Source organism: Myxine glutinosa, chromosome 5 (genome assembly GCF_964187855.1).
Source record: "Myxine glutinosa chromosome 5, kmMyxGlut1.1, whole genome shotgun sequence".
Taxonomy (NCBI): Eukaryota; Metazoa; Chordata; class Myxini; order Myxiniformes; family Myxinidae; genus Myxine; species Myxine glutinosa.
Genome location: NC_136265.1, coordinates 207,249,534 through 207,257,802, shown reverse-complemented (window position 1 = coordinate 207,257,802; position 8,269 = coordinate 207,249,534).

Genomic DNA, 8,269 nt, shown 5'->3' with positions numbered 1-8,269 from the left:
TTAACAGAATGTGTAAAATAATCCAGACTTTTTAATTATTCAAGATTTTTAATATCATTACCGACCATATAAAACACAATGTCAGTTTGTGTGTTTGTACTGATGTCTGTCCCCCTTCATAAGGATTATTTGAGTCCGGTGTTAAAGGCAAATCTTTATCACGAATGTATGTTCACGAGGGTCTGTTTTTGAGGATAAAATCCCGAATATTTCACTACCTGCTGTGATCTTTCCTGGGAAAAACCACATTTCCAAGCTGGCCTCCAAAGCTAGTCGCCGACTGGGCATCCTCCGTCGTGCGAAGTCCTTCCTTGGCACACCTGAGCTCCTCACCACATACAAAGCTTTCATCCGCATCTTGATGGAGTACCACTCTCCCCTGTGGGCTGGTGCTCCTGCCTCACACCTAGCTCGGCTTCACGCTGTTGAAACCAAAGCATTCAGAATCATTGGAATCTCCCGTGACGAAACTGATTCAGAGGACCTTTCACTCACTCACCGCAGGCAGGTTGGTGGTCTTTCTGTCTTCTACTGACTCTTCTCCAGCCGAGCTCCCCCTGTTCTGTCTGTGCTCTGTCCCTCAAACATTCCTGCAGGACGCACAAGATCTGTCAGCAACCCTCTTCTGGTGAAACTGCCAAAATCAAGACTCTCTACTCACCTTCACTCTTTCATTCCCCTTTTCTCCCGCCTCTGGAACAAACTCCCACACTCTCTCCAATCCCACTCCTCCCTCCAGGTCTTTAAAACAGCTGTTCACCACCATCTCCTATCTTCCCCCATCCAAAACCTTGATCTTTTATACACCCCAATCCACCCTTTTCAAATCCCGTTTTTTCCCTGAAAGTCCTTGTCGTGTCCATCTTGTTAATACCGTGCACCCTGCCACAACCCCTCTCCCTTCCACAGATCTCCTGATGTCCCTGTTCTCCACTGTTGTTGGACTTTCTTCTGGCTCCTCCTTTTGTCTCCCACTCCCTTTATTCTATGTTCTATGTGTGTTTCTGTTTATGTTTTTAGGTGTTTTATGTGTTAGCTCTTACACAAGCCTCGACTTTGTATACAAAAAAATAAAATAAAAATTACTGTAAATAAATTTTCCATGAAAGAGTAATTATGTCTCTTTAATTGTAAATCTCTTTAAGAGTAATCTCTTTAATTGTAAATGTAGATGGTGGCTTGCAAACTGAGCCTCAAGGGCGGTGTACAGAAACGTTTTTTCTAGTTTATCTCGTAACAATAAATGGCCTACAAGGCGCAGGGAGGTGAAATTCGCTGCACGTGATGTGCAACGCATGCAGAGTAAAACCAGTGTTCATTTATGTCCGTATGATGTCTAATAAATTAAAAAGATACAAGCACACCTGCCACTAGACCGAGGCTTCAGACTTTGGCACGTTCACGAGGCTGCACCGTCGAATAAACTGTTCCGACCTGTCATTTTTAACGGGCTTTTGTACTAGTGAAGAATAATCATCTGAGAATAATCATCAGCAGAGTGTGTAAAATAATCCAGACTTTAAAAAATTATCATACATTTTTCAAACCATTACAAATTATAAATAACTAGCAGGGTCTCAAGGACTGGAACATCCATGCAATGTAGGTAAAAATGTAAGATGTGATTTCAAGTCATCAATCCTTCTAAAAGCAAGGTCGTTCTGAATACGCAACTTTCGAAATTACATAATCCACCCCAGATTGCTCTGCATTTGCACAGTAACAAGGTCCTTCGGGGCGGCCTGGATGTGTAGGCGGCCGGGCAAGCTTTCCAGGTAAGGATTTTAGCATGAAACGGCCCACAAAGGTTTTAAATAAGCCGAAAATACCTGGAAACTCTTGCAAAGTAACTCTTCCAAAAAGTTGATATGTTGCAGACTGAACTGCAAAAACTCCCAAGGACATGGGAATGTGAAAGGCCCGAAGGTTGGTAAGCAGGTGCGTTCCACCCAAACCTTCATGTTTCTTAACTGATGGAAAGGTCATATCTGGGCTCAATGCTCAATCAGGAATTGATGTGTTTGGAACCGATACTCTGACATTGAAGGACGCGTTGAATGACACAGTCAAGACAGTAGGTTTCTTGAAGCTGTTGGATTACATATATAGTTGGGACTCTCACCTATACTCTTTATAATCTATAGGATGGAGGGAAACACGAAGAAGAAGAACTTCAACGTCGAGCTTAAACCTGATACTGACAGCGGTCACAGCATGCATTTTCTGTAGGTTTTGCCAGTCCATCGGAACACACCACAGCGGTGTATTGGTGAGGAGTTTCGATGAGCAACAACAACCTGAGCTGCATTTTCAATCTACTGCAGATTGTGACTTATGCTTGCGCATGTCCTCCTATTTGGGCACGGTACTCCATTTTCCCCACTCAGGTTCTTCGACCTATTCTTTCGGTACCATAATCATTTCTGCCTCAGGTTTTCCATCGAGGTGCTATACACCTTACCAAAGTCATGAGAGGACGTCCAACTCCGGGCCCTGCGGAATGAATATGTGAGGTTTTCAAAATGACTTGCTCATCTTGTGGTGGCGGGGATTCCGCAAAGATCTCAGCATGTCCGGGTGTGGTTAATTAACCAGGAGATGCCGGAAAGCTGGAGTAACACGGCAGCGGAGATGTGGCTTTGGAAACTGCCAAGGAGTCACTTATACAGGGGTGACAAACTAGGCCTTCAATAATGGCGGGGTGACCGCTCTCTTCAACAGATTTTTGAACGCGTTCTCGGAGGGATTGTGCGCATCGATTTTGTTGGATTTAATGGAGTTTGAGGCTTGTCGTGATTTATCTGCAGGCATGACCTCTGAATATACGTTTGTAAAATGACTGGAAATGGTTAAACGACCCACTCTGGCAGTGACAACGGCATTACGACGCCCAATGGTTTCAAACAGCCCGTGGTTAAGTGGGGCCAATGCAGCCGAGCTGCCTCAGCATCGGTGAGTAGAGACAGAGGTGGCGCAAAATTTACAGAGAGTGCTGTGCTGGTTTCTTACCATTGCTCTTATGGGATTTGTACGCCCCAAGGGCACAACAATGCCCCAAGGGCACAGCATGGCCGCAAGGGCACAGCATAGCCCAAAGAGCACAACAGTGCCCCCAAGGGCACAGCATGGCCGCAAAGGCACAACAGCACCCCAAGGTCACAGCATAGCCCCAAGAGCACAGCATGGCCCTAAAGGCTCAACAGCGCCCCAAGGGCACAGCATAGCCACAAGGGCACAGCAGTGCCCCAAGGGCGCAGCATGGCCACAAGGGCACAGCATAGCCCCAAGAGCACAGCATAGCCCCAAGGGCGCAACATGGCCTCAAAGGCTCAACAGCACCCCAAGGGCACAGCATAGCCCCAAGAGCACAACAGTGCCCCCAAGGGCACAGCAGCGCCCCAAGGGCACAGCATGGCCCCAAATGCACAACAGCGCCCAGAGGGCACAGCATGGCCACAAGGGCACAGCATAGCCCCAAGAACACAACAATTCCCCAAGGGCACAGCATGGCCGCAAAGGCACAACAGCGCCCCAAGAGCACAGCATAACCCCAAGAACACAACAATTCCCCAAGGGCACAGCATGGCCGCAAAGGCACAACAGCACCCCAAGAGCACAGCATGGCCCCAAGAGCACAACAGTGCCCCCAAGGGCACAGCAGCGCCCCAAGGGCACAGCATGGCCCCAAAGGCACAACAGCGCCCAGAGGGCACAGCATGGCCACAAGGGCACAGCATAGCCCCAAGAACACAACAATTCCCCAAGGGCACAGCATGGCCGCAAAGGCACAACAGCGCCCCAAGGGCACAGCATAGCCCCAAGAGCACAGCATAACCCCAAGAACACAACAATTCCCCAAGGGCACAGCATGGCCGCAAAGGCACAACAGCACCCTAAGAGCACAGCATGGCCCCAAGAGCACAACAGTGCCCCCAAGGGCACAGCATGGCCCCAAAGGCTCAACAGCACCCCAAGGACACAGCAGTGCCCAAGAGCACAACAGCGCCCCAAGGGCACAGCATGGCCCCAAAGGCTCAACAGCGCCCCAAGGGCACAGCAGTGCCCCAAGGGCGCAGCATGGCCTCAACGGCTCAACAGCGCCCCAAGGGCACAGCATGGCCCCAAGGGCAAAGCACGGCCCCAAGGGCAACGTTGTCTGACTGAAAATCGGCCACATGCCAATTCATGAGGTTTTGACATATCCATACTAGTTTAATAATTTTTCTGCCATTGTTTATTTGTTTATCTGCAATGAGTGGTGGGTTTACAGGTTGAAAAAGAGATTTTGACCTGGATCTTTAAAATTCAGAATGACCTTCTGGTATTGTCATCGGTGGTCTGATTTTCATTAAAAAAAAAAATTATCGCAATAATAATAGCGATATTTGGAGAAAATCCTGCAATGGGTGTCATGGCAGATGCGATTGGGATTATCCCATAGGCGGATCGGGGGGGGGGGGGGGAGAAGGGTTAAATTGTACAGTATCGGTTGTTCCTAAACTTAAATATCAATAATTTAAAGGATTGTTGTAAATGAAGTTAATTTCACAACATCCCATATTCAACTTTATTTAAATTGTAAACCTCAAACATAGTTCCTCTACCTAAAACAAGAACGTTAACCCGTAACCAATTGACTAGTTTCCCGACTGCATGGATCATCAGCTGGGCACCGTTCCTCCTCGAGGTTTCGATCCTTTCAGCCCAGGAGCTCTCCAAACGGCAGATCCACAACCTCGATCATGGATCCATAGCTACCAACCAGCACGACCACACCACCTAACTCTGGATCAAACTGTATTTCAAATGTTCAAACTTTCACCTATGACACACACACACACACACACACACACACACACACACACACACACTGGTGCAGTGATTGGGGGCGGGGGGGAGGACCGCACCAGGCGCGCAGTGGATGGGGCGCCAAATTACACCCTCAAAAAACCGTTTTCATGCTCCATTTGTTTGTATTGTATATAAATTATAATACAACGAACTCGTGAGAATACAAAAAGCAACTTTCAGAACCACGTTTTACAGTTTAAACTCCGTGCTACGTGTCAATGTCTCACGTCTATGTTTACAAACTCCTTTCCATCCAGATTCACTTTTTCCCTGATTCCTATTTCTATCACCTCGCACAGTAAATAAATCTGTGTTACTGTGTTTGCTGCGTGGATCTCTCATCTTGTATAATGAGGTTTACTATGCACTCGGTAACATGGAGATCGACCATTGGCCCAAGGGATGGAGGGGTGTAACTGTTGGACGTTTGTTATGTAATTACGTCGATCAAATCTAGATATCTCACGGTCTATGTCTCAATCAGCGATGGTCAGGATCATGTGTCAAGTGAGTTATTGTACACCGCACCTTTCCTATGCCATCTCCAGGCATTGCAAATCGTCATTGCCGGGCACCGAAGGGGGCTCGGCAGTGACGCACGCTGAAAGGGAGTACTCAGTTTTCTCTCTGGTTGGTTGTTTTCTTGCTTTCTTTCTTGTTTGTTTGTTTGTCCGGTCGATATCTCAGCCATCCTTTGAGCTAGGAAGCTGAAATTTCGGCACAATAGTGAGCAAGTCCTTTGTCAAAAACGGTATTTTTGTTTTTTGATTAATCAATTAATTGATGAGTTATTTAATTATTAGCGATTAATTAAGCACTTATTTATTTCCTTTCTCTTCTGGCCATGATCTCAGGCACCTTTTGAGCTAGGAAGATGGTGTTTGGACATGCCAATGACAAAGTGATTTGGCTGTAAAAGATATTTTTGATTTATTGATTAATCATTTAATCGATTAATTATTTATTGGTGAATCAATTAATTATTTAATTTTTTATTAATGACTTATTTAATTAAATTTCTAAAAGATACATCTTCGGATGAAGCACGAGTGGTTTAGTTATGCTATTAGCCAATTGATTAAGAAAATAATTTGTGATAATCTTTTATTGATTTTAATTATACAATTAATCAATGAATTTGGGAGATCTCGCGAGATCTCGGAGACGGTGGGAGGGATTTTCGAAGCTCCACACGGTCTCCACGTTTTTCGAAGTTAAGTCTGTTCACAATTGTATTTTGTCGAAACTGTATTTATCTTTCGGTGTGTGAAGTTATTGTGTGCAACTTTGGTTGTTTCTCGGTGTTTATCTTTCATAAATTGATCGTCTGTTTGCCGTGTCGTGTCTTGAGGCCTTGTACAGTGTGCACTGTACAACCTTGAGGCTTTGTTTTTCTCTCAGCGGTCCGTCGTTTGTGATCCAATAACTTTCGTTCTCTGCATTCCCAGGCTTTTCACCCATAGCCTACTTCCTTGTGTAAATCTCAACTCCAAAAAAAAAAAAAACAAAAAAAAAAAACAACATTTCCTTCTCTGTTCTCATTCGTTTATTCATTCTTATTCGTTCGTTCGTTCTTCGACCACGTGTTTCTCCCCCATTTCCCCAGATAGTTTTCGCTCATTAACCTTCAATGTTTACACTTTCCCCTCAAGTTATGTATTCCGTCATATTTTATAACACCTTTTTCTTCTTCTTCTTTAAAAGGCTGCTTTCGACTTGCTCACCAAATCAATTCATCCCAAAAAAAATATCCATCTCCTATAGTGCCTTTGTTCTACATTCCCTAAACTCTCCTGCACTCCATCCTCCATCCAGCGTCCTTAAACGTATTTTTAACTCGAAGGTCACAAGAAACTCATTTTGCAATAAATGTTCGTTTCCCATAAATCGTACACTTTCAAAAATCCAATCTCACCCCTCCCCTCCAAATCTTCCCCATAACCCCTCCCCTCCAAATCTTACCCATCACCCCTCCCCTCCAAATCTTCCCCATCACCCATCCCTTTCAAATCTCCCCCCTTGCCCCCTCCCTCCTAAACTACCCCCTCACCCCTCCCCGCCAAGACGCCCCCTCGCCCCTCCCCTCCTAGACTCCTGCCTCACCCCTCCCCTCCAAATCTCCCCCATATCCCATCCCTTTCAAATCCCTCCCCTTGTCCCTTCCCTCCCAAACTCCCCCCTCACCCCTCCCCTTCAAATCTCCCCACCCTCATTGCTTCTCAATTTCCCCCCTCTCACTCCCCCTCCTCAAAGCGTCCTCCCCGCTTCTTCCCCCTTCAAACTCTCACCTCCATCTCCCCCAACCTTCTGCCTCGCTCTTCCCCCTCCTCAAATAACACCTCATTGTGGCTCACCCAATCACCATCAAACCTTTTGTCCGCCCCATCCTTCCCTTTCTCCGAGCTATTCTGAAATCTCTGACACACCTTCAACAGCTCTCCCTATCTCTTCCACCTCTTCCACATCTTACCCTACCCCACCTCCCCCCTGTTCTGTATCTGATGCTCCCCCTTCCTCTTCATTAACGGTATGGACCTCAAACATCCGGGGCCTTCGTTCAAACTTAACTGATCTCTCCATACAGGTTGCTTCTGTCAAACCAGACGTGATCTGCTTCACAGAAACTTTCCTCCTTTATGATGTCTCTGATTCCATAGTATCTCTCCCGGGCTACTCCCTCCTCCGGTATGATAGACCTGAGCCTCGTCCTGGAGGTGGGGTTGCTATCTTTATCAAAAACTCTCTTCCTCACTCGCCCTGCACTGCACTCTCTCCACCTCACCCCCAGGAATACCTCTGGCTACGGCTTCCCCTTCGCTCCCACCTCTTGTTCATATGTGTGTTGTACCGTCCACCAAACAGTGATGACTCCATCTACATCTCGCTGTCTGATGATATGGACCAACTTCTATCTACTCATCCCAACTCTCTCTTCCTCATATGTGGTGATTTCAATTGTCACCATGCCAGTTGGCTGGGTGTGGGTACCTCTCTCACCAGCCATGGCTCTTCAGCAAAGGACTTCTGCGACTCACTGGGACTGACACAATCTGTCAATTTCCCGACCCGGATCTCAGTCAACGGAACATCTTCTCTTCTGGACTTGGTTATGACTAACTTCCCTGAAAATGTCTGCTGCTCTTCTTCTGCTCCGATCGGATCATCTGATCATGTCCTTGTTAAAGTGGACATCTCTCTGACCATCCTCAGGGAGCCTGCTCAGCGTCGACGAGTCTGGCATTTCACTCAGGCCAACTGGCACGGTCTTCAAGCAGCCATCAATCATCTGGACTGGTCTCCCATCTCTACCACCTCTGACATCAACTCATCCTGGGAATTCTTCCAAAGTAAATTGCTCTCTCTCATGCACAGATTTATCCCATCTCGTCTTCAGTTGTCATACCCTTCCTCCCGTCCA